Raw genomic sequence first — 27897 nt, 5'->3', positions numbered from 1 at the left:
CACTTATCATCAGGGAAATGCAAATTAAAACTACGATATCACATTAAGCATTAGAATGGCTAACATAAAAAACATGAAACAACAGTTGTTGGCAAGGATGTGAAGAAAAAGAAACCCTCTTACACTGATGGTGGGAATGCAACCTGGTGCAGCCACTGTGGAAAACAGTATGGAGGTTACTAAAAAACTAAAAATAGAATTACCGTATGAACCAGTAATTCCACTACAGGATATTTACCCAAAGGGAAAAAAAAAACAACAGGAATTCAATAAGATACATACACCCCTGTGTTTATTGTAGCATTATTTATAATAGCTGAGACATAGAAGCAACTCAGTGTCTATCAATAGATGAAAGGATAATCCCCCCCCCCACACACACATATTATTAGCCATATAAAAGAATGGAATCTTGCCATTCGTAAAAATGTGAATAGACCTAGAGAGTATATAATGCTAAATGAAGTCAGTCAGTCAGAGAAAACAAACACCACAGGATTTCACTCATGTGGAATTTAAGAAACAAATGAACAAACAAATAAGAGACCAAAAAATTGTCTTTTAAACATGGAGAATGGTGTTTGCCAGAGGAGACGTGGGTGGCAGAATGGGGAAACACATAATGGTGACTAAGACTGTGGCATTTTAAGATACGGCATTTTGACTTATATTGATGAGCAGTGAGAAATGTAGAGAATTGTTGAATTATTATTATTACATTATACACCTGAAACTAATTTAACCCTGCATGTTAACTAGACATGAATACATCAAATAGCACAGCAACACATAGCCTAATTGGAATTGTATGCACTCAAAGTTTGTGGCATCTCAGACAGTTTACAGTCTATCTTCAGGTACAATGTAATTTTGTTGGAGAGGGGAGGAATGCAGGTAATAAGAGGTTAATGTCTAAAATACTTAAAGAAGTTACACAACTTAATAACAAAACACAAACAACCTGATTAAAATGTGATAGAGGACTTGAATACACATTTTTCCAAAGACACCCACATGGCCAAGACATGTATTAAGAACACGCTCAACATCACTAATCATCAAGGAAGGACAAATCATAGCTACAATGTGGTATTAGCTGATACCCACCAGGTGGTCTATTATCAAAAAGGCAAAAAATAATGTGTTGGTGACAATGTAGAGAAAAGGGATTCTCATCTGCTGTCAGGGGGAATGCAAATTCGTGTAGGCATTATGAGAAAAAATAGAGAGGTTCTTGAAAAAGTTAAAAATATAACTATAATATGATTTGGCAATTCCAATTGTGGTTTTTCTATCCAAAGAAAACAAAAATGTTAAAGAGATATATGCACCCCTGTGTTCATTATAGCGTTATTGATAATAGCCAAAATATGGAAACAACCTAAGTGTCCCTCAATACATGAATGAATAAAGAAGATGTGGTATACATATATACAAGGGAATATTACTCAGCCATAAAAAATTCAATCTTGCTATATGCAACAACATGGATGAACCTTGAGAGTATTATCCTAAGGGAAATAAGTCATAAAAAAATAATACCATATGGTTTCAGTTACATGTGGAATCTAAAAACAAAAATAATAATAGAGAAACAGACTCCTAGGTATAACATGCAAACTTAGTGACCAGAGTGGGGAGGGGCTGGGGAGGTGGGCAAAGTAGGTGAAGAGAATTAAGAGGCACAAACTTAGAGTTATAAAATGAATAAGTCATAAGAATGTTAATGAATATAGGGCATATGGTCAGCAATACTATCATAACTTTGGGGACAGATGGTAACTAGAGTTATTGTGCTGATCACTCTATAATGTATAAAAATATCAAATTATTTTGATGTACACCTGAAACTAATGGATATTGTATGCCAATAATACCTCAAGAACAGTATTTTTTTCCAAGGAATTGCCAAATTATTATACGAAGTGCACCATTTTATAATTCAACCAGCAATGTATAGGTATTTAAGGATTCCTGTTTCTCAAAATCATTTCCAATTCTTATTTCTCTCACTTTTTCAAGGATTTTATTTATTTGAGAGACAGAACTGGGGGAGGAGCAGAGGGAGAGGGACAAGCAGACTCAATACTGAGGGCAGAGCCTGATGCGGGGCTAGATTCCATGACCCTGAGATCATGACCTGAGCAAAACCAAGAATCCGACACTTAATCCTCTAAGACACTCAGGCTCCCCATTATTTTTGTCATTCTTTTTATTTTAATCATCCTAATAGGGATGGAAAGGTGTTTCATTATAATCATTTCCCTTTCCTGCATTACCAATTATTTTGAACATCGTTTTATGTGCTTATTTTCCATTTGCAAGCCTTCTTCAGTGAAATGTTTATTCAACCCTTTGCCCATTTTAAAATTTCTTTTTACTGTTGAGTTATAAGAGTTTTTTAATATATTCAAGACACTGGACATTTATCAAGTATGCAATTTGAAAATACTTTCATCCACTTTGGATTTGTATTTTGATTTCTTGATGGTGTCCCTTGAAACACACATTTATTGATAATAATAAGCAACATTGATAAAATCAAATTCAACTTTTCTTTCATTGCTTCTGCTTTTTGTGTCATATCTACTAAACTATTGCTTGATACAAGATCACAAAGATTTACTCCCATTTTCTTTAATCTGTTTTACAGTTTTAGCTAATATATTTAGATCTGTAATCCATTATAAATTATTTTTTATATAGTGTGAGGTAGGGCTCCAACGTCATTCTGCTGCATGAAGCTATCCAGATGTTGAATAGACAGTTGTTCTCCCCTACCCCGAACTGGGTTGGCACACCTGTCAAAATCAATTAACTGTAATGTAAGTTATTTCTGGATCCTCATTAGTATTGCATACACACACACACACGCACACACAAACACAATGGGATATATATAATATATATAGCATAAGGATGAAAATTTTATCTGTTATATATATAATAATTTCCACCCTCATGCCAGAAACACATGATACTGTTTTGGCTATTCTGGGTTCTTTGCATTTCCATATGAATTTTAGGATCAGCTTTTCAAAATGTAAAAAAATGTAGCTGGAATTTTGATGGATTACAATGACTCTGTAGACTAATTTGGAAAGTATTTTTGGCTTTAAATTAACTCAATCATGACCATATGATCTTTTAAATTAACTTTGACATTTAACTTTTTCAACAATGTTCCGTCATTTTTACTGTACTCGTCTTGCACTTCTTTTAAATTTATTCATAAGTAATGTATTGTTTTTGATGCTAAAGAAAATTTAGTTGCTTTCCTAATTTTGAGACTTCATTGCTAGCATATAAAAATACAATAGACTTTTTTTTAGATTTATGTTGACCTTGTATTCTGGAATTTTGTCAAACACACTTATTAGATCTAACAATATTTTATTAGTTCTCATAGATTTTTAGTGTATTCCATAGGATTTTCTATATCAAGATCATGGCATCAGCAAATAGAGATAGTCTTACTTCTTCCTGCCCTATCTGGATACATGTATTTCCTTTCCTTCTGTAATTTCTTTCCCTGGCTAGAACCTCCATAACAATTGTTGAATAGAAGTGGTGTGATAGACAGCCTTCTCTAATTCCTGATCTTAGAGAAGAAATCATTCAGTCTTTGACCATTAAGTGTGCTATTAGCTGTGGGATTTTTGCAGACATTATTAGGTTTAGAAAGTTGCTTTATGTTCCTAGTTTGCTGACTGGTTTTAGAAAGGGTACTGACTTTTGTGCATCTATTGAGATGATCATGTGACATTTCCTTTAGTCTATTAATATATTTTATTTCATATGTTAAATCAACCTTGAATCTTAGGGAAACATTCTACTTTGTGATGGTGTATATAATTCTTTCCATATATTTCTGTGTTCTTCTTACTAGTATTTTGTATGAAGAAGTCTATATTTATAAAGAATATTGAGATTTGTGTGGTTTTGGTATCAGAATGCTACTGGACTCCTATAATCTGAGAAGTATTATCCTCTCTCTCTCTCTTTCTTTTTTTTTTTAGAAGGTTTTGTGAACCACTGGTACTATTATTAGTATTTTTTTTTTTTTTTTAAGATTTAGTAGATCACCAGTGAAATCATCTAGTCCTAAGTTTTTCTTTGTGGGAAATTATTTGATTATTAATTTAAAATGTTTACTTGTCATAAGTATGTTCACATTTTATATTTCTTCAGTTTTAGTAGTTTGTGTCTTTTAGGGATTTTTTTTTCATTTTATGTAAGTTATTTATATTGTTTATATACAATTATTCATATTATTTTCTCATTATTCTTTTCATTTCTATAATATCTTTAGTGATATCCCCACCCTCTTTGATCCCTGATTATAGTAATTTGAGACGTGAGTCTTCTCTCCTTCTCCTGGTTACTCTAGGTAAAGGTTTGTCTATTTTGTTGATTTTTCAAGAAATAAAGTCCTGTTGATTTTCTCCCACATTTTTCTATTATTCACTTCACTTATTTCTATTATAATCTTTCTTTCTTCTACTTACTTAACTTGCTCTTTTATCCTTTTTTAAATATGGGACACTTCACAAATTTGCATGGCACCCTTTTGCAGGGGTCAGGCTAATCTCTGTATCATTCTAAATTAGTAAATGTACTGCCAAAGGAAGCAATATTTTTCTAGTTTCTTAAGTGGAAGATTAGGTGGTTGATTTTAAATATTTCTTCTTTTTAAGTTAAATCAATACCTATTGCTATAAATTTCCCTCTAAGCAACTGCTTTTGTGACATTATATAAGTTTTAGTATTTTATGTTTTCATTTTTATTTATCATGATTTACTGTCTAACTTATAAGTGGTTTTTCTCCTTGACCTCTGACTACTTATGCCTATGTTGTTTAATTTTCACATGTTTGTGGATTTCCCAAATTTCCTTCTGTTACTAATTTCTAATTTTATCACTTTATGGTTGGAGAATAAATTTATAAGTATTGATCCTTTTAAATTTATCCAGGCTTATTTTATGGACGTATATGTGGTTTATCCTGGAGAATGTACCACATGTACTTGGGAGAAAAATGTACGTTCTATTATTGGTTGGAATATTGTATAGATGCTTATTAAATCTAGTCAGTTGATAGCATATTTTAATTTTCCATTTCCTTATTGTTCTATCCATAAATAAGGTGTTATTGAAGATTCAAGTCTGTTATTATTGAATTATCTATTTTTTCCTTTGAATACATCATTCTACTACTTTCTAGGCTTCATGATTTCTCTTTATTTTATGGGGGTGGGGTGGGGAGGGGTAGAGGGAATGAGAGAATCTAAACAGCTTCCCCAATGAGTGTGGAGCCTGACGATGGTCTTGATATCATATCCCTAGGATTATGTCCTGAGCCAAAATCAAGTGTCAGATGCTCAACCAAATGAGCTACCCAGGCAACCCTAGGCTTCATGATTTCTGAGAAGGGATATTAATCATTTTAAGGAGGCTTGTAGATGATGAGTTGTTTTTTGTGGTTGTTGCTGCTGCTTTCGAGATTTATTCTTTGTCTTTTGACAATTTGACTATATGTGTAGCTCTGTGTCTGAGTTTATCCTCCTTGGAACTCATCAAAGTGCTTTAATGTACTAACTGATGTTTTTTTAAATCAAATTTTAAAATATTTAGGTCATTATCTTTTCAAATTTTTTTTTCTTTTCCTCCTTTTACTTGACTCATTTATCTGTGTATTTGTTCACGTGATGGGGTTCCTACAGACTGAGGCTCTGTTCATTTTTCTTCATTCTTTTTAAAAGTTTCATTGAACAGAAATATAGAGACAATCTACAGAAAGAAAGACTTCAAAGGTAACACGATGTCAATAAAAACGTATCTATCAATAATCACTCTCAATGTGAACGGCCTAAATGCGCCCATAAAATGACACAGGGTTGCAGATTAGATAAAACGACAGGACCCATCCATATGTTGTCTACAAGAGACCCATTTTGAACCTAAGAATAACCCAGACTGAAAGTGAAGGGATGGAGAAGCATTTTTCATGCCAATGGGTCTCAAAAGAAGGCCAAGGTAGCAATTCTCATATCAGATATATTAGATTTTAAACTAAAGACTGTAGTCAGAGATACAGAAGGACACTACATCATTCTTAAAGGGACTATCCACCAAGATGATCTAACAATTGTAAAAATCTATGCCCCTAGTATGGAAGCAGCCAATTATATAAGAAAACTATTAATCAAGATAAAGAGTCATATTGATATGAATACATTAATAGTAGGAGATCTTAACACACCTCTCTCAGTAATAGACAGGTCATCCAAGCAGAAAATCAATAAAGAAACAAGAGCATTGAATGACACATTGGACCAGATGGACCTCATAGATATATACAGAACATTCCACGCTAAACCAACAGAACACTCATTCTTCTCAAGTGCACATAGAACCTTCTCCAGAATAGACCGCATACAGGGTCACAAATCAGGACTCAACTGATACCAAAAGACTGAGATTATTCCCTGCCTATTCTCAGATCACAATGCTTTGAAACTGGAGCGCAATCACAAGGAAAAGTTTGGAAGGAACTCAAACACCTGGAAGCTAAGGACCATCTTGCTTAAGAATGCTTGGATCAACCAGGAGATCAAAGAAGAACTGAAACAATTCATGGAAACCAATGAGAATGAAGACACTTCAGTCCAAAACCTATGGGATACAGCAAAGGCAGTCCTAAGGGGGAAATACATAGCCATCCAAGCCTCCCTCAAAAAAACTGAAAAATCCAGAATACACCAGCTGTCTCTACACCTTAAAGAACTGGAAATCAACAACAAATCAAACCAACTCCACACATAAGAAGAGAAATAATCAAGATTAGAGCAGAGATCAATGAGGTAGAAACTAGTTACAGTAGAACGTATCAATGAAACTAGAAGCTGGTTTTTTTTGAAAGAATCAATAAGATCAATAAACCATTGGCTACACTAATCCAAAAGAAAAGAGAGAAAGCTCAAATTAATAAAATTATGAATAAAAAAAGAGAGATCACAACTAACACCAAGGAAGTAGAAACAATCATCAGAAGTTATTATCAACAGTTATATGCCAACAAGTTAAGCAACCTAGATGAAATGGATGCATTCCTGGAAAACTATAAACTCCCAAAATTGAACCAGGAAGAAATTGACAACCTGAATAGACTGATATCTAGTAATGAGATTGAAGCAGTGATCCAAAACCTCCCCCCCCCCAAAAAAAAAAGAGCCCAGGACGTGATGGATTCTCTGGGGAATTCTACCAAACTTTCAAGGAAGAAATAACACCTATTCTCCTGAAGCTGTTTCAAAAAATTGAAGCAGAAGGAAAACTTCCAGACTCTTTCTATGAAGCCAGCATTACCTTGATCCCCAAACCAGGCAAAGACCCTACCAGAAAGGAGAATTTCAGATCAATATCACTGATGAATATGGATGCTAAGATTCTCAACAAGATCCTAGCAAACAGGATCCAACAGAACATTAAAAAGATTATCCACTATGACCAGGTGGGATTCATTCCTGAGCTACAAGGATGGTTCAACATTCGCAAATCAATCAATGTGATAGAACAAATTAATAAGAAAAGAGAAGGACCACATGGTCCTCTCAATTGATGCAGAAAAAGCATTTGACAAAATCCAGCATCTGTTCCTGATTAAAATGCTTCAAAGTATAGGGATAGAGGGAACATTCCTGAACTTCATAAAATCTACCTATGAAAGACCCACAGCAAAAATCATCCTCAATGGGTAAAAGCTCACAGCCTTCCCGTTGAGATCAAGAACACGACAAGGATGCCCATTCTCACCACTCTTGTTCAACATAGTATTAGAAGTCCTAGCAACAGCAATCAGACAACAAAGAGAAATAAAAGGTATCCAAATTGGCAATGAAGAAGTCAAACTCTCTCTCTTCGCAGATGACATGATTCTTTATATGGAAAACCCAAAAGACTCCACCCCCAAACTACTAGAACTCATAGAACAATTCAGCAACGTGGCAGGATATAAAGTCAATGTACAGAAATCAGTGGCTTTCTTATACACTAACAATGAAAATACAGAAAGGGAAATTAGAGAATCGATTCCATTTACTATAGCACCAAGAACCATAAGATACCTGGGAATAAACCTAACCAAAGAGGTAAAGGATCTGTACTTGAGGAACTACAGAACACTCATGAAAGTAATTGAAGAAGACACAAAAAGATGGAAGACCATTCCATGCTCTTGGATCAGAAGAATAAACATTGTTAAAATGTCTATACTGCCTAGAGCAATCTATACTTTTAATGCCATTCCAATCAAAATTCCACCGGTATTTTTCAAAGAGCTGAAGCAAATAATCCTAAAATTTGTATGGAATCAGAAGAGACCCCAAATCGCTAAGGAAATGTTGAAAAACAAAAATAAAACTGGCGGCATCACGTTACCTGATTTCAAGCTTTACTACAAAGCTGTGATCATCAAGACAGCATGGTACTGGCATAAATACAGACACACAGACCAGTGGAACAGAGCAGAGAGCCTAGATATGGACTCTCAACTCTATGGTCAATTAATCTTCGACAAAGCAGGAAAAAATATACAGTGGGAAAAAGACAGTCTCTTCAATAAATGGTGCTGGGAAAATTGGACAGCTATATGTAGAAGAATGAAACTCGACCATTCTCTTACACAGTACACAAAGACAAACTCAAAATGGATAAAAGACCTCAATGTGAGACAAGAATCCATCAGAATCCTAGAGGAGAACATAGGCAGTAACCTCTTCGATATCAGCCACAGCAACTTCTTTCAAGATATGTCTCCAAAGGCAAAGGAAACAAAAGCAAAAATGAATGTTTGGGACTTCATCAAGATCAAAAGCTTCTGAACAGCAAAGGAAACAGTCAACAAAACAAAGAGGCAACCCACGGAATGAGAGAAGATATTTGCAAATGACAGTACAGACAAAAGGTTGATATCCAGGATCTATAAAGAACTCCTCAAACTCAACACACACAAAACAGATAATCATATCAAAAAATGGGCCGAAGATATGAACAGACACTTCTCCAATGAAGACATACAAATGGCTATGAGACACATGAAAAAATGTTCATCATCACTAGCCATCAGGGAGATTCAAATTAAAACCACATTGAGATACCACCTTACACCACTCAGAATGGCCAAAATTAGCAAGACAGGAAACAACATGTGTTGGAGAGGATTTGGAGAAAGGAACCCTCTTACACTGTTGGTGGGAATGCAGGTTGGTGCAGCCACTTTGGAGAACAGTGTGGAGATTCCTTAAGAAATTAAAAATAGAGCTTCCCTATGACCCTGCCATTGCACTACTGGGTATTTACCCCAAAGATACAGATATAGTGAAAAGAAGGGCCATCTGTACCCCAATGTTTATAGCAGCAATGGCCATGGTTGCCAAACTGTGGAAAGAACCAAGATGCCCTTCAACGGATGAATGGATAAGGAAGATGTGGTCCATATACACTATGGAGTATTATGCCTCCATCAGAAGGGATGAATACCCAATTTTTGTAGCAACATGGACGGGACTGGAAGTGATTATGCTGTGTGAAATAAGTCAAGCAGAGAGAGTCAATTATCATATGGTTTCACTTATTTGTGGAGCATAACAAATAATATGGAGGACATAGGGAGATGGAGAGGAGAAGGGAGTTGAGGGAAATTGGAAGGGGAGGTGAACCATGAGAGACTATGGACTCTGAAAAACAATCTGAGGGTTTTGAAGGGGCGGGGGGTGGGAGGTTGGGGGACCCAGGTGGTGGGTATAGAGGAGGGCACGTATTGCACGGAGCACTGGGTGTGGTGCAAAAAACAATGAATTCTGTTATGCTGAAAAGAGAAAAGAAAAGAAAAGAAAAGAAAAGAAAAGAAAAGAAAAGAAAAGAACCAAGTGGTAAACATGCCCGAGGCATTTTACTGAGAATACAGGGGGAACTCTTTCTTGGCTCTTGACATTAAATAAGAGATGAGTGGTGAACACATCAAATGTATTAATGAAGAGGTTGCACTCTAAATCTATCAGAAAAAGGAAATCTTCCTATGAGCAAGATACAGGAGAATTTTTAGAGGATAAGGTGCATAGATCTTACAGATATATATAGTCAATGAGGTGATTAACTTTGGACTCTCAATGTTTATAACCCCTGTTATACAACTAAATAATCATAGCACTGTTTTATTTGATGTACATATTGATATTACTATTCAATAATTATTTTTGTTGTTTTATTCTTTGGTAGGTGTTTGTTTTTCTCCAAAAGCTACATACTTTCTATGGAAGAAAAAACTCAATAATCTCTCTAACACTCTAAAAGGCAAAGAGATATAAAGCTCCGAAGAAGAATCCAAGTATTTTTACTAGCTTTACTGTCATCTGAGTTTGGAGAATATTATAGAACTTGGATCATTTGGCTAAGAGCAGAGTTAACAATGACGTCTGGAAGCTCAGAGGGAAGATGTAAGGGAGTGGACAAAATAACTGTGTCTGTGTGCATTTTAAGCACAACAAAGATGTTGTAAATATGTCTCACTTAATCTATGATTTTAACTGTAATCAATCCCATTAAGACAGTTAATTTTTTCTATGTTAAACAGAGCTATCAGGAAAAAAAAAATAGGATTTCTTTATTGGTGATAATCTCAGTCCTTTATCTCTGGGCAACTTTTTCATAAAGTCTGAAGGATGCTTCTGTTCTATTAGAAGATGTTTCCCCTCTAAACAGATAAAATCAATTAATGCTTTCAGTGATATGTAGTCACAAAATCATCTTTGTATCTACTGCTTCTATTCCCTATCTTGAAAGATGAGGTAAAAAAAGTCAGAACCTTAATAACACTCAAATGTGATTTAAAGTGCTACAGAAGAAAAAAATGTTCTCTCTCAAAAAAAAAAAAAAAGTCTTTGGACTGTATTATTTAGATTGGCCTACATTCGACTTTTGTTTGTTCTTTCTTTTTTTTTTTTTTAAAGATTTTATTTATTTATTTGACAGAGAAAGAGATCACAAGCAGGCAGAGAGAGGGGGAAGCAGGCTCCCCGTTGAGCAGAGAACCCGATGCAGGGCTTGATCCCAGGACCCCAAGATCATGACCTGAGCCAAAGGCAGAGGCTTAACCCACTGAGCCACCCAGGCAACCTGTTTATTCTTTCTTCTGCCAGATCAATTATGTTGATTCCCTCTAGTGAATTTCTCTTTTTAAAGAGGGCGGGGTGAGGGGCAGAAGGAGAAAGAGAATCCAAAGGAAACTCCACACCTGGCATGGAGCCCAAAAAGGGGCTCTAACAACCCTGAGTTCATTACCTGAGCCAAAATCAAGAGTCAGACACTTAACCTACTGGGCCACACAGACAACCCCTCTAGTGAATTTTTAATTTTGCTTTTTATACCCTTCAACTGGAGATTTTCTATTTTTTTCTTTTACAATGTGTTTTTGACAATTCAGTGAAACATTTTTCTCATACTTGTAATTCCTTAGACATAATTTTTATTAAGTACTTTTTCTTTTGTTCATTAAGTGCTTTTAAATCTTATTTACAGTCTTTGCCTACTAAGTCCAACATTTGTGTTTCTTCTGAGGTAGTTTCTACTGATGGGCTCTCTTCCAGAGTTCGGGTTACACGTTTCTCTTCTTTATAACTTGTCATTTTAAATATATAATCTGGAAACTCTGCAAATCATGTCCTTCCTGACCCCATATTACTTCCCTATCATTACTGAAACAAGTTACCACAAATTTGGTGGTTTAAAACTACACAAACTCATTATCTTCCAGCTTTGTAGGTCATAAGTCCAAAATAGGTCTCAGTAGGCAAAAACCAAGGTGTTGGCAGGACTACATTCTTTCTGGAGGATCTGGGATAGAATCTCTTTTCCTTTTTTTTTTTTTTTTTCTTTTTTTCTTTCCAGCCACTAGACACTGCCTGCATTCTTTCACTCATAGCCCTATTGCCTCTTCAAAGTCTTTAGTAGCTCTTCGAAGCTTTTCCACATTTTATCCCTCTCACAGTAACCCTTCTTCCTTCCTCTACCACATTCAAAGAACCTTTGAATTGGGACCACCTGGATAATCCAAGACAATCTCTTCAAAGCCAGCTGTTGGCTAATTTAACTCCTTGCCAGATAACATAACAGATTTCACAACCCCTGAGGATGACAACACCTACATCTTTGGGGAGGGGGCATTCTGCCTACCACACATTCTTAACATATGCTACAGTATTAGTGATGGATTAATGAATTTCCTGGATGAGTGATGTAAAGTCTGAATTTTGTGTGTGTGCAAGTAGCCATTCACATCTCTGCTTGATTTAGTTGTCAGCTAGTGACTGGATGGAGATTTCCTTAAGTAACGTGAATCAGTAACTCTCCCAGTCTTTGCTGAATATCTGTGTGTATCTTAGGGACATGCCTTCGGTGTTTTGACATTTTATAACTTGGAATTAGCTTTCCCCTCTTGCTCTGTGCTGAGTCTCATTATGAGCCAGAGATTAAACAGATTTTCAGCCTTCTCAGTTTATTTCTGACATTAGTACAGCCCTGAACATGTATGTTATCATCTGGGACTTTGTTGGAGCATTTTAAATATGTGAGGGCATTTAAGATGGACATCTCATTTCTCAGTTCTTCCTTGTAAGCTTTTTCATCAGTCACTTATATCCCTGCCTCAGGATTAAATGACTGTAGCTGATTGTTTTGACAAATGCTCTGGGGATAAAGCTGTTTTCACAGACAAATCTGCATTAGACTACACAAAAGAAAGTCATGAAGACTGGTTTTTTGAAGGAGCTACCAAGAAAAATAGTGAAAATACTCTGGGAATGGGGTTATTAAGAGAACCCAAACTGTTTTGCCCCATCCGGTGCCTGACAGACCATTGGGTTTCACAAATACCATGGTTGTGAGGTTATTGGTTTCCATAGCTACTACATATCTGGGACAGGGAAATGGGAATAAAGCAATTTAAGATGTCACAAAGCTTGCTTTTCTCACTAATATTCAGCTGCTTTCTTTGAGTAAGTGCTACTGGAATTGTTAAAAGCTTTTCATTTATACCCAAATTTCTATGGAAGTTGATTTAGAGCATTTTTTTTTTCGATTGTTATTACTTTTATGGAGAAATGGATTTTTAGAGGTCCTTATTCTACCATTTTAGAAGGGCTCCCTGACAGGTCTTTCTTAACCTTCAAAATTTGCTTTTTCTGCAACTAACATTCTTTCTCATTACCAGGATAGCGAACCTTCTGACCAACCACTGAAGGCAGCAAGACTTCACTCTTCTTTGAGAATTTACCACAAGTATGAGTTTTCTCTACCTTACCCCCCACAACTGATTCTTCTAAAATCTAGTTAAAAACTAATTTCTCTCTTAAGATCTTCATATAATGAATAGAATGAGATATACATTATGATCATTATGACATTTGGCCTACATCCAATAATTTGAATCTTTCATGTCATGCTCTTGCCTTTGGCAATAAAATTTTGTATTATATTTTCTATTGTTTAGTAACAAATTACCCAAAATTTATTGGCTCAAAGCAATGATTATTATGTATTCGTCACAGGAATCCTATCTATTAAACAGATGTTCAGGGCTATATGATCAAGCAGAAATTGTCATGTGGTTTCTGTGGTAAAGAAAATTGGAACTGCCTGGTTAGGTGATTCCAGCTTGGATTCCATTATGTTGCAATCAGCTACTGACTGGGTCTAAAAGACTCTTTCCAAGGTGATTCAATTACAGAACTAGTAGCTATGTGTTGGGTTTTTTTCAGAGGCCTCAGTTCCACTCCAAACCAGCCAAGGGTTGTTTGAGCACAAATACTTGGAGACATGAATCATTTGAGAACAGATAGAGGCCCACTGTTATAATATGTATTTTACTTAAGACCCTGTATAAGATGTAAAATGTTAAAAAATATGAACCTTCTCTTAAAGAAGTACAAGTCTATTTGTAAGGGAAAAGATAGACATTCTAGTAACAATACTACTGTAAGTGATAGTTTTTAAATGAAAGATTATATACTCTGGGAATTAATAAAAAGTAGAGATTATATCCAACGTCCCCAACAGGGGATCTGGTCTGACAGGGACTCTTGGTTGTTACTGAGAAATTAGAACACAATCGTCCATTCATTAGTCCCAATATATTTCTTCTCTGATATTAAGGGATATGCTTATTTGAATTGCTTAGGTCAGAAGCAGATTTGGATTCCTTGAACTGAGTTTTTCTAAAAAGACTTCCAATCTCAGGGTCGCCAAATAACATCATAAATAATTTTTTGCTTAAACCCTTGATACCAGAATTTATTGACCATTATTATAATCTGCCACCAGGATTTGAAGGAAAACCAGTGTCTTCTGTATGTAATTCCTATACTGGAATAGAGATTAGTCAGATAGCATTTATAACCAATCAAAATAAATGAATAGACTGATAGCTAGCAAGGAAAGTCAATCAGTAATCAAAAAACTCCCAACAAACAAAAGTCGAGGACCAGGCAGCTTCACAGGCAAATTCTACCAAACATTTTTTTTTTAAAGATTTTATTTATTTATTTGACAGAGAGAGAGAGGTCAAAGTAGGCAGAGAGGCAGGCAGAGAGAGAGGCGGGAAGCAGGCTCTCCACTGAGCAGAGAGCCCGATGTGGGCCTCAATCCCAGGACCCTGAGATCATGACCTGAGCTGAAGGCAGAGGCTTAACCCACCGAGCCACCCCGGTACCCTCTACCAAACATTTAACAAAGACTTAGTACCTATTCTTCTCAAACTATTCCAAAAAATAGAAAAGGAAGAAAAACTTCCAAATTCATTCTATGAGGCCAGCATTATCTTGATACCAAAACCAGATAAAACACCACAAAAAAAGAGAACTACAGATAAAACCTCTGATGAAGATAGATGCAAAAGTCCCCAATAAAATACTAGCAACCCAACTGCAACAATACATTAAAAAAATCATTCACCGCTATCAAGTGGGATTTATTCCTGCAATACAAAGGTGGTTCAATATTCACAAATCAATCAATGTGATATATCACTTCAATAAGAGAAAGGATAAAAACCGTATGATCATTTCAATAGATGCAGAAAAAAACATTTGCAAAGTATAACACCCATTCATGATAAAATCCCTCAACAAAGTAGGTTTAGAAGGAACATACCTCAACATAATAAAGGCCATATAGAAAAACCCATAGCAAACATAATATTCAATGGAGAAAAACTAAGTTTGGCCCTTAAGCTCAGGAACAAGACAAGGATATTTACTCTCACCAGTTTTATTCAACACAGCACTAGAAGTCCTAGGCACAGCAATCAGACAGCAAAAACAAATAAAAGGCATTCAAATTGTTTAGGACAAAGTGAAACTTACATCAGTTGCAGACATGATACTATATATGGAAAATCTGAAATACTCTATCAAAAAACCTACTAAAACTGATAAATTTAGTAAATTTATAGGATACAAAGATCAATGTGAAGAAACCTATTGTGTTTCTATACACTAACGATGGAACAGCACAAAGAGAAATTAAGAAAATATTCCCATTACAATTGCACCCAAAATAGTAAGATCCTTAGAAATAAACCTGACCAAAGAGGTAGAAGACTATAAAACACTAATAAAAGAATTAAGATGACACAAAGAAATGAAAAGACATTTCATGTTCCTGGATTCAAAGAAATATTGTTGAAATTTGCTTTGCTACTCAAAGCAATCAACAGATTCAATGCAATCCCTATCAAAATACCAACAGCATTTTTCACAGACCTAGAACAAACAATCCTAAAATGTGTATGGAGCCACAAAAGACTCCAAATAGCCAAAGCATTTTGAAAAAGCAAAGCAAAGCTGGAAGCATCACAATTCCAGACTTCACGTTATACTACAAAGCCACAGTAATCTAAACAGTACAACAATAGAAACATAGATAAATGGAACAGAATAGAAAACCCAGAATTAAACCCAGCATTATACGGTCAATTAACCTTCAACAAAGGAGGAAAGACTATGCAATGAGATAAAGACAATCTCTTCACAAATGGTGTTGAGAAAACTGGAGAGCTACATGCAAAAGAATGAAAGTTAACCACTTTCACCATACCCAAAAATAAACTCAAGATGGACTGAAGACCTAAATGTGAGACCTGAAACCATACAACTCCTAAAAGAGAGCACAGGTAGTAATTTCTCTGACATTGGCCAAAGCAACTTGTTTCTAGTTAGGTCTCCTAAGGCAAAGGAAATAAACTAAAAATAAATATTTGGGACTACATCAAAATAAAAAGCCTCTGCACAGTGACAGATATAATCAACACAACTAAAATGCAACCTATAGAATGGGAGGAGATATTTGCAAAGGACATATCCAATAAAGGGATAGTATCCAAAATATATAAAAGCCGTACACATCTCAATAGCCAAAAATCAAATAATCCAATTTAAAAAATGGGTGGAAGATATGAACAGACATTTCTCTGAAGACATTCAAATGGCCAACAGACACATAAAAAGATGCTCGACATCACCTATCATCATGGAAATGCAAGTCATAATTATGAGTTAGCACTGTACACCTGTCAGAACAGCTAAAATAAAAAAACACAAGAAACAACAATTGTGAGTGAAGATGTGGAGAACAAGGAGCCCTCATGCACTGTTGGTAGGAATACAAACTGGTACAGCTATTATGGAAAATAGTATTGAGGTTTCTCAAAAAGTTAAAAATAAAACTAGCCTACAACTCACCAGGTGTACTGCTGGTTATTTACCCAAAGAATATGCAAACACTTCCTCAAAGGGATGCATGAACACCTATACTTGTAGTTGCATTATTTACAATAGCCAGATAAGGAAGCAGCCCAAGCGTCCATAGATAGAGGAATGGATAAAGAAGATGTGGTATATACATATGCAATGGAATATTATACAGCCATAAGGAATGAAATCCTGCCATTTGCAAGACACAGAGGGGACTACAGAGTATAATGCTAAGCAATGTGAGTCAGTCAGAGATGGATAAATACTATATGCTTTCATAATAAATGGAATTTAGGGGAAAAAACAAAACAATCCATGAAATAATAAAGATAAACTGAGAAACAAACTCTTAACTACAGAGATCAAACTGTGGTAAAACCATACCATCATGGTTACCAAAGGGGAGGTAGGAGCAGGATGGGTTAAACAGATGAAGGGGGTTAAGGAGTGCACTTGGGATAAGCGCCAGGTGTTGTATGCAAGTTTTGAATCACTATATCGTACACTCGAAACTAATGTAACACTGTATGTTAACTACACTGGAATTAAAGTAAAAATAAAAAAATAAAAATAAAGAAACATTTTTTAATAAATTAAAAAATAAATTCTAGGTCTTTCTGAAATGGAAAGTTGTACAGTTTTTAACTACTTGCTTTGAGACTTGGCCAATATATAAATATACAACAGAGGGGCAGTGGGTGGCTTATTGGACCGAGTTGCCAACTCTTGATTTTTGACTCAGGTCATGATCTCAGTGTCCTGGAATTGAGCCCTTACTGGATTCCACACTTAGCACTGGGTCTGCTTGGGGATTCTCTCTCTCTCCCTCTTCTTCTAGTCTTTCCCCTGCTAGCACCTGTGTGCATTCTCTCTCTTTCTCTAACAAATAAATCCTTAAAAAAAAAAAAAATACGTGGAGAATGAAATGTAGTTGACAACATTATCTGCTTGAATATTCTGCAACTTGTCAATGATTTGCTCTAGCAATGCTACAGCTATTCTTAGATACACACTTATTCATAGAATTTTGAGATTAAGGAAGTTATAGTTAGAGTAAATGCAACCAGGCTGGGAGGAATAGAACTTAAAACAAGGTGTAGTGATTTCTCTTGAACTCAACAAATTAAGCCTATTTTATTTTGTATTAAAAAAAAAAAACTGGGGGAAAATATGAAAAGAAGTTTATTATGACCAATAAGCAGAAAAAAAAATTCTAAATTTATAATAGCCATCAATTTCCCCTAAAATTCAAAAATTTGCAGTAAAAAACTGGGTAACAAATAGAGGATTCTGTCCACTGACCAGTGACCTTGCAAGTGACCTTTAGCCTACCTCCAACTTTGACGCTGCAGTTCTTACATGGATTTTCCTTTGTTTTTAAGCTTTATCTGGGGAGTCATTTAGACTTCTGGAACTTTAAGTATCTCAGCCTATATGAGGCATTCTTTGGTGCAGTGGTTCTCAAAATCTTGTGTGGCAAAGAATTTAGAAGCACGGTTGTGAAAAACACAGATTCCTGGGACCCTACTTCAAGAGAGATTCATTGGGTGAGGCCCTCAAGCTTGCATTTTAACTCCTAGGAGGTGATTTTGAAGCAGTCATCTAAGACCACACCTTGAGAAGGAGAGCATTACTATATGGGACTTAAGCTCTTAGGGCATCCTACATTTTGATTCAGTAAAGCGGAGTTCAATTCCCAACCACAGCACTAACTAGCCATGTGACCTTGAACGGTCCACCCTTGATGACCTTGAATGGTTCCCTTGACATTCCTAGAACCCAGCGGGAATCATGGGGAAATGCGTTGTCTTGTGCTGCAACGTGCTGAAGACAAAACTAACAGCAGTCCGGAAAGCCCTTATAAACCGTTAAGTCTCTGCAAAGGATATTCAGAACATTCTTACTGCTGAGGCATCTGCCAGAGGTGGCTGGTTTACATCCTTGATCTTATTTATCATTCAGAAGATATTTACTGCATGTCTACTCTGCGTAAGGCTTCGTGGCGGATGTACTTCCCTTGGCCTTTATACAAGCCTATAACGGGATTTCAGGACTCACAAATGGGCAATTAAACCTCCAGCCTCTTCCTGAGAGTTCTGCCCTCCCTTTGATACACAGAACTTTTCTCTGATGATTAAATTGGCACCTCTGTATAAAAATGTTCCCTTCTCATCCTCCGGGGAGTGTGCTTTCTCCCGTTTCGAGCTTCACAAGGGAGGAGTGTGGCAGGCTTTGCTGTATACTGCACATTGTTAATTTTTAATGTGGGAAGTCAGATTCTGCTGGCTTTCTTTATGTTACAGATTGTGCTGCTCGTCTCTCACCCACTAGGCAATGCATCTCCAGAGCCGTGGCTCTTCCTCGCTAGCAGTCTCGAGATGCCAAGTTGTTTAGTTACTATCTAAATAAAGAGACACAGGATCTAACTCAGTTCATTACAAAGGACTGGTCTGACAAAACCTAAAAGGAATGATAAGCCATCTGATTGGCTGACAGGTGAGGGACAAAATGTACTAATAGCAAGGAAAAAAAAAAATACTCCCAATGACGGTGCGAGAGGTGTCTCAGGGAAGGAGGAACTCTGAAATGCAGGTAGGTTCAAGATCTACTCTGCTTAGAAATCTGTAGGTGTCAGTAATCCATAGGATCGCCAAGCCTTGTCCCGGTCACAGTCAATTTCCAATCCACTTGTCTCATCTCTGAGCTTGGGTTACACTGAATTTCAGGATCTGGAATGCATTATGGTCTCTCTCACCTGCCTTTGCTTGGGCTTTTCCCTCCTCCATCTGGCATTGCTACTTTCCTTCTCTCTAATCTCCCACCTCCTACAAACAACTTGAGGGCAGGCTGGACTTCTCTTGCTGCTGCAGACAAATAAACTAGTCCCTCCTAAGTCTTTCATGATCACTTTGCCATGCAAAGTGACACCTGTAGCCTCATCTTACTCATGATTATTTTTATTCAAGTTCCCAAATATTTACTGAGTACATACTATGCACCAGGCACTGTACTAGGTATTGGGGATATGGCAATGAGCAAAACAAAGCCACTTGCCCCCAAAGCATGACTACTGGTCTGTTCTCTCCTTCCTGGGAGACAGGAGGGCGGGATCTTGTCTGTTTAGTTCATCAATCTATTCCCGTAGCCTAGAATAGTGCCCAGCACATAGAATACACTTAATGAATATTCACTGAATAAATAGACCTTGTTTTAATACTAAAATGTCCTCTAGGATGCTAGTCAGGAATCTATTTTGCATAATAGACTGTAAGTAATTTGAGAGTAGAGGATGCTTCTTCTTTATCTTTTGCATCTATAGGAAAGAGCCATGTACCTGACATACAGCAGATGCTCCTGAATAAATAAAACTATCTAAGCTTATTGTTTTAGCCAAATCCATGCACTTTATATTCAAAAGCTAGTTGGCAAGTTTGTACAATTATTTATCCTGAGACAGCATAAGATCAAGGTATTACAACAAAAAACTACTTTTTCTAAATATAGGACTATAGACAGACATGGAAGGGACAGGATCTGTATGTGAGTCTCACTGCTGCTGATTAGGCAGTTTTGCTAATAGCAGAAAGGATGTTGGGGGTTCCCACCTTATGCCAGAGAGGGTGCTGGAAATTTACCAATATTTTCCACTGTTAGCAGTGTTGGTCGATTCAGAATCACTCATCAGGTAGAAGGTGAGCTTCTACAATTCCAACAGTTGATGGCTCTCCCTGTACAGAATAGCAGAGACTTCTGGGATTGCATCTATGTTCAAATTCTCTTTTAGGTTGCCACATTGCAGCCTGAACTTGATCCTTTTCTCTGTCCATTATGAACAAGTGAATGAAGAGTTCATGTAAAACAACTACTCTTCGCTTATTTACAGTATGAAAGGAAAGGATCCACGTACTTCAAAATAGGGACATAGGTAGAGAAGTATTTAAATAACTGACTTTAAAAATATTTTATGGAGTTTGGAGAACAAAATAGATTCCCAAAAAGATACACCTCAGAGAATCTACAGAGGCCTTTACAATCATTAACTGTGCATTGCAGTAGGGGAGAGGAGTCAATCTGTTGTATTTCAGATGGCTGGAATTATAGAATCAGAAGAGAATTATAGAATTATAGAAGATAATTATAGAATCAGAAGAGAATTATAGACAATCCACAAAGTGATTAAGTCTATGGTAACATTTGAGAGCTGACCATTAAGTACTAGATACTAATTTCCCCATATAGATACTTCTTACACTACACACACTCTCATACACACACTACAAAAACAATAAATGTGGTAGATGAGATCATGGGGTGAAAAACTAAGACAAAAATTGAAGGAAAGGGGAAAGAGAATGTCATGAAAAAGAAGTGCTGCAAAAAGAATTTGTTGGGTTTATAAGAATTAGAAATATTCTACATGATATACCCAGGGCAATCATTCAAGACAGGACAAAGGGATCTATTCAAAACTTGCCAGAAGACACCTGCATGAGTAACAACTTAAGTTACAATGCCTCAAAGGACCTTTGCAGAATTCCACTTGAATATCTGTAAACTCTACAATAGTTCACATACATCAAACAATGTATTTTAAGATTGTGTTTAAAAAAAAAGTGCCATTCAGAAGCCGGACTTCCCATGACAAGTTTCTACTCCACGTGAATTTTTATGACCAAATGAGAAACTCTGGAAAAGAGAGATTGCACTGGAAGTGCTAACTCAGCAGTAAATTGCAGAAAGGCAATGGGATACTAATTTAATGATGCTAGAGCAGAAACGCATCATTCCTGAGATTAGCATATCTGTTAAAAAATAAAAAAGAAGAACGTTCAGCAACCCAGCTGAAACATTTCACCAGCGGTCAGCAGAAAAGAGATTTTCGCATACTTGGAAGATTGGGAGATAAGGTCAGGAGATTTAAAAGGCATTCTCCAGTTTATAGACCTAAGAATTTGAGCTATGAAACTTTAGATTGGATGCATCTCTTTAGGCCTAACTTGTTCCAGAAGGATTTTCTTTAGTACAGTCCCTGGCAAATTTAGACAGTGCTTACATGGTCATTCCCATCCTTCTAGTGAATCTTCCAGTTTATTGTCAGGAATTAAGTCTCTTTAATTAGCTCATCTATCAGAAATGTATTAAGCATTCACTCTATACCAGGTAATACACCCTAAGGATCAAGATCCAGCTTCCCCCCTCAAGAACGTCAGCGTTTACAAGGGAAATACAGTCAACACAGCAAGTGATTTCAGCCCAGAGTGAATTATGCAAGATTGAGATAAGCAGTGATGACTATGGAAATGCAGAAACAAGATCCCTGACCCAGGTTGGGGATGGCCAATGAAATAAAAGATGGAAACCTCGGTTTAAGGATCATCAGATTGACTCAGTTTTTAGCATACTTTTCTAGAATGATTAACATAAAGTACCATATCAGTTTCAGACATTAAAACCAGCTTAATGCCTATATATAGGTAGAACCAGCTGATGAAGTACACAGAAATGTGGCCTTAGAATCCACCCAGCCTTCAAGCTGGCTATTTACTAGTTGAGTGGCTTTCTGCAAGTTACTTCACCTTCAGTTCCTATGAAACAGGAATAATAACACCAACTCATATGAACTCTGAGATTTGAAGGAAATAATGTGTGTAATGCATCTGATAGAGAGCAGCAAAAATGTTCCCAAGACAATGGCAGTGGCAGTTTTTCTGCTTTTGTGGCTGCTATGATGACCAATATTATTATGACATAAATAATTATAACTTTTCAAGTTGAAGTCACCAAGCACAAAATTTTCAGGGCTCTGCGTTTATTCCTATAGTTCTTAAGTTGTAAGTGAAGGATTTTGTTCATCAAAATAGTACTGGGCAGAACTTTCTCAGAAACTTTTTACTGTGACGAAAATATTTATATAGTAGTCACTAGCCACATGTGGCTATTCAATGTGGCTATTCAATGCTTGAGATTTGTCTAATGTGAAGAATTGTAGTTTTTATTTCATGTAAATGAATTTAGATGTTTAAGTAACCTATAGTCTGCAAGTTTACGTTCCTCCCAAATTCCTATGGTGAAATCCTAATCCCCAAATATGATGTTTCTAGGAGGTGGGGCCTTTAGGCAATGCTGAAGGCACGAGGGTGGTATTCCCCAGGAAGCGGGACTAGGGCCTTATAAAAGGGACTCCAGAGACATTCCCTAGCCCTGTCCTGTTAGATGAAGCCACAAGAAGTCTGTGACCCAGAAGAAGGCCCTCACCCGACCATGCTTGTGCTCTGATTTCAGACTTCCAGCCTCCAGAACGCTAAGAAATAAATATTTGTTATTTTCACCAGCTCAGTTTCTGATATCCTGGCACAGCAACCTGAACAGACTAACCCAAACCACATGTGTGACTAGTGGCTATTGGATTACACAGGGCAATCCTAGGGTAACTGGTAAACCTAAAGTTACCAGATCTCACAGCAAGCCCAGTGAATCAGGACGAATGATGAGAATTTGCATTGACATGAAGCACCACAGAAGGTTCTTAAAAATACAGTTGTTGAGGGCGCCTGGGTGGCTCAGTGGGTTAAGCCGCTGCCTTTGTCTCAGGTCATGATCTCAGGTTCCTGGGATCGAGTCCCGCATCGGGCTCTCTGCCCAGCAGGGAGCCTGCTTCCCTCTCTCTCTCTCTCTCTCTCTCTGCCTGCCTCTCCATCTACTTGTGATCTCTCTCTCTGTCAAATAAATAAATAAATAAAATCTTTAAAAAAAAAAAAGAATACAGCTGTTGAGAATAGCTGCTCTATTCCTCTGACTGAGTGGTTTTGATTTTATGGCTATGTGTTTGCAGAAGGGCCCTGAGGTATTAATTAAATAAAATATATTTTCTTGGGGGGCATCTCCATGCAAGGCTCTAGAAGTTGAACAGAACCTAAGTGTAAGGTCTGTTTCCTATTTTAAACAAATAGTGATATTTTGTAGCCTCATTAAGACATATGCAGCAAATAGGAATGAAAAGCTATTTATAAAGTAGGTGAAAAAGTAATTTACATAAAAGAGGTTGTGAGTAGAGGGTTACTATGGTGGAGTTATCATGGAAGCCATCAAAAGGAAGCAAGCATGGAAGCAGAAACTATAAGAGCAGGAGTGAGAGTGGTTACAATGACAATTGGTAGATCCCTAGAATATGACTAACAGCCTTTATTCTAATCTAAGAAAGGGAGGGTATGTAATAATACTAACTGAGCACTTACTTTATGCTGAGACACTTAACCTGTACCATGTTATTTAATTTTCCCCATGACTTTAGTAGTAGACCCTAATATCAGGCTCCATTTCACATCAGAGGAAACTTACATAACTTTCTCAGCAACATAGAGCCTGACTAGTAAGTGGTGTCAATGTGGGGCAGAGAAAATTGTAGATCCAGGGGCCAAAGGAAGCCACTAAACCTTAATTGAGCTGAACTGAAATACTCATCTAATATTCATTTCAGAAGATATATTTAAAACACACAAAAAGATGGAAATAACAAAATCACAAACAAAAATAACAGGCATCATTTACTGGGTTCTTACTACTGCCAGGTATTCTGCTAGGATCTTATGTCCATTACAGAACTCTCCTGACAGTCCTCCAAGACAGGCACTGAACAATGTGGGGATCAAGAAAATTAGCAAGCATGTACCTCAAGAGCCATGAAGAAGAACCATGTCAGGTGAAGAGAATTTTCCCTCTTCAGTTCACAAATATGCTCTTCGATTTAGGTTACCAGTATAGAAAAGCATGCAACAGTGAAGAGAAGCATGTAACAGTCATGTGATTGTGAAGTCATGGCCCGGTCCAAGCTTTTGCAATGACCTGACAAATTTTATTGATTCCTTAAAAATGGAGGCTTGTGCCTTTCCCCTCTGGGTCATAGCAGTGAATTCAGGAAATTCCAGGGGGACCTTCTGATATGACAGTATCTGCTTATGGTTTCCCATTGCATGATACTAAGGGATTCCTGCCCCCACACCAACTTACTCCCCATTACAAAAAACTGGGACATAGAAAATCAAGAGCTATAAATATTACAAGTAAAAAGGTTTTTTTTTTTTTCTGTAATACAAACAAAAATATTTATCTCAAAATATGGCTTATATAATAAAAACAATTATACCATAAGTAATATATCTGGGGCTCAATTTCATTATGTCCACCATCTTTTGAAAATAGACAAGGTTGTCAGTTATGCACTGGGTTTTAAGCAGAGTATATAATGTTTAAGCAGAACTGCACTCCAGACTCATACTTTGACCACGATCAATGTTAAATATATTTTAACAATGATAATGGCTCTGTCACCCATATCTTCTAGATTTTTTTTTTTTTTTAGGATATGGCAAAGTTAAAACTTTCATTGTAATTTTACTGTCCCCCGCAAAGAACCACTAGGAACTAGTCACTCTTCTAAATTCCACCCATATCTTAACATGTGAAGAACTTGAAAATGTAGGTTTATTACCAGAAGGTGAAACTACAAAAAATACATAAGAAAAACATTATAGTTCTACACACCACCAGAACCCAGAGATAATCTACTTGTTAACTGGCAGATCATTTAAATTTATTTAGGAGCTCATATTTCTTGAAACTAGCCATTCAGAATACTGAATTGAGAGAAAGTCTGAGACTGACTCATTTGAGAAAGAAGGTACAGGGATTGGTACAAGGATTTCATTGCCATAATGAAAGCAATGGAAATGGAGGTAGAACTGTTTTACATTACAGGTAACCAATTTTTACTTTGGTCATTAAGAAAGTGAATCCATCCTTAAGCAATTAAAAATAGAGCTACCCTATGACCCTGCAATTGTACTACTGGGTATTGACCCGAAAGATACAGATGTAGTGCACAGAAGGGCCATCTGTATCCCAATGTTTATAGCAGCAATGGCCACAGTTGCCAAACTGGAAAGAACCAAGATGTCCTTCAACAAACGAATGGATAAAGAAGATGTGGTCCATATATACAATGGAGTATTATGCTTCCATCAGAAAGGATGAATACCCAACTTTTGTATCAACATGGATGGGACTGGAGGAGATTATGCTGTGTGAAATAAGTCAAGCAGAGAGAGTCAATTATCATATGGTTTCATTTACTTGTGGAGCATAAGAAATAACACAGAGGATATTGGGTGAAGGAGACGTGAAATGAGTTGGGGAAAATCGGAGGGGGAGGTGAACCATAAGAGACTATGGACTCTGAAAAACCAAATGAGGGTTTTGGAAAGGGGTTTGGGGGTTGGGAGGGCCTGGTGGTGGATATTAAGGAGGGCACGTATTGCATGGAGCACTGGGTGTGGTGCATAAACAATGAATCTTGGAACACTAAAAAAATAAAATTAAATAAAAAAAAAAGTGAATCCACATGGTTATGTTGTCTACCCAAGTTGCACATCAAGATCATAGCATCATTGGTACGAGGATTCTTATTGGTCAACTCCCACATCAAGGGTTAGCCCACTCTATCCCCCTACAGTCATCCTATGCTTTTTTTTCCCCCTCCCAAATCAACAGTACTTAGTTAAAATCCAATGAAACACACTGGAAGAGGCTGATCAATACATAGACGAGAGCAGTCCTTCAGAAGATTACACAGAAAAATAAATGGCTATGCCCTTGAAAGAAAAGCTACTTTTATTTAAGTTAATAAAGCTTTATTTGTTCTCTAGCCGTTAAGTTTATAGAAATTAAAAGTCTTGACTATTTGTCTTTTGCCAACATGAATTTAAAAGTGGCTTTAAAAAATCTCATTAACATTGTGCTTTTTTTTTTTTCTGTCCCAAGCTGATTCAATACAAAACAGATTACCTCCTGTCTGTGCCACTAAAGTGCACATAAATATTTTACAAACCAATTTATCTAAAAATTTTGTCATTCCTCATTTTGAGTCTGGACACAGAGCTCACTATAAAACACTTTAGGCTTTCCAGATAACAAAATCATTCAGGCAAGAGTGTATTATATTTCCTTTTTTGATTCTTTCCCAGGCTCAAAATATTCCTCCTTGAGTGTTTTCAGAATTTCACTATGTCAGATTGGTATATACAAGGTTAATGGAACTTTCAGAGAATGACCAGAAAATACTTGAATGAAATAATTTAATAGTCAGAATACTGATAGCATCCACAATTTTGAGCCATAGGGGAAAGAGAAAATAAACTTAGCTTTTACTGATTCAGGTGGGAAAAATGATAGTCCTCATGTGAATAGACTGATCTAGTTCACTAAGAAACACAGGCAGACAAGAGTGGGGAACCCTTGGTACTAAAGTTACCAAACCGAAGTTAACAGCTCTTCCTTCAGCTACTTTATCAATCAAAAGTAGTATGAGATATCTGTTGCCTCCAGATCAGTGACTGATAAACATTTTCTAGAAAAGGTCAAATAGTAAAGAATTTCTGCCCTATAGGCCATCCAACCTCTGTCGCAACTACTCAGCTCTTCTGTTCTAGTGTAAAAGCAGCTGCTCATAAACAATACTTAAGCAAGTGAGTGTGGCTGTATGTCGATAAATCTTTATTTACAAAAACAAGTGGTGGGCCAGATATGGTTTACAGGGTTATTGCTGGCTAACTTCTACCCTAGAGGACTAAAACCATAGGTCTCAAAGAAAAACCATAGGTCTCAAGGGGCTCTTCTAACATCCCTGGCTACCTTGTCTCTTCCTTTATTAAGTCCTCCTTCAGGTTCCTTTTAGTCATGTGGCTTCCATGCTGTCTACCAACCCTTTCCTCCTCCAGACAAGCCTGGGAGCTCTTTGAGACCAGAGATTTTATCTCTCCCATCTCTTCCTAGCAAACTGAACAATGCTTGTAGTATGGAAGGCACTCAGTAATTGCTTGTTGAATGAATAGGTGACTGAGATTTCTTCCTTCAGTCACAATCTGGCTTGGCTGAATTCTAAAGATGCAGGCATTCCCCATTCCAACTGCAAGATTCTCTCCTTACCTCTCCACATGCAAAATGCCCTTTCCTGATACAAAATACATACATGAAGCTTTAGTATGCATTTATTTAAATTTGTATGAAATCAAAAGTGCTTACTTGACCAAAAAAAAA

General features: G+C 36.7%; 1 protein-coding gene and 1 non-coding gene across 3 annotated transcripts in view; both read right to left on the bottom strand.

Annotated features, from left to right (window-relative positions):
* The window catches only part of TAFA1 (TAFA chemokine like family member 1), a 509913-nt gene that overhangs the window by 337810 nt on the left and 144206 nt on the right, over positions 1-27897 (bottom strand). The gene's annotated exons all lie outside the window — the stretch shown is intronic.
* LOC116873628 lies at positions 4532-4633 on the bottom strand. Its single transcript, XR_004383867.1, has one exon. It is a non-coding gene; the product is annotated as a U6 spliceosomal RNA (small nuclear RNA).

Source organism: Lontra canadensis, unplaced genomic scaffold (genome assembly GCF_010015895.1).
Source record: "Lontra canadensis isolate GAN:19392208 unplaced genomic scaffold, GSC_riverotter_1.0 scaffold34, whole genome shotgun sequence".
Classification (NCBI taxonomy): Eukaryota; Metazoa; Chordata; class Mammalia; order Carnivora; family Mustelidae; genus Lontra; species Lontra canadensis.
The sequence above is the reverse complement of the archived record's forward strand: the minus strand, read 5'-3'. Positions and strand labels throughout refer to the sequence as shown.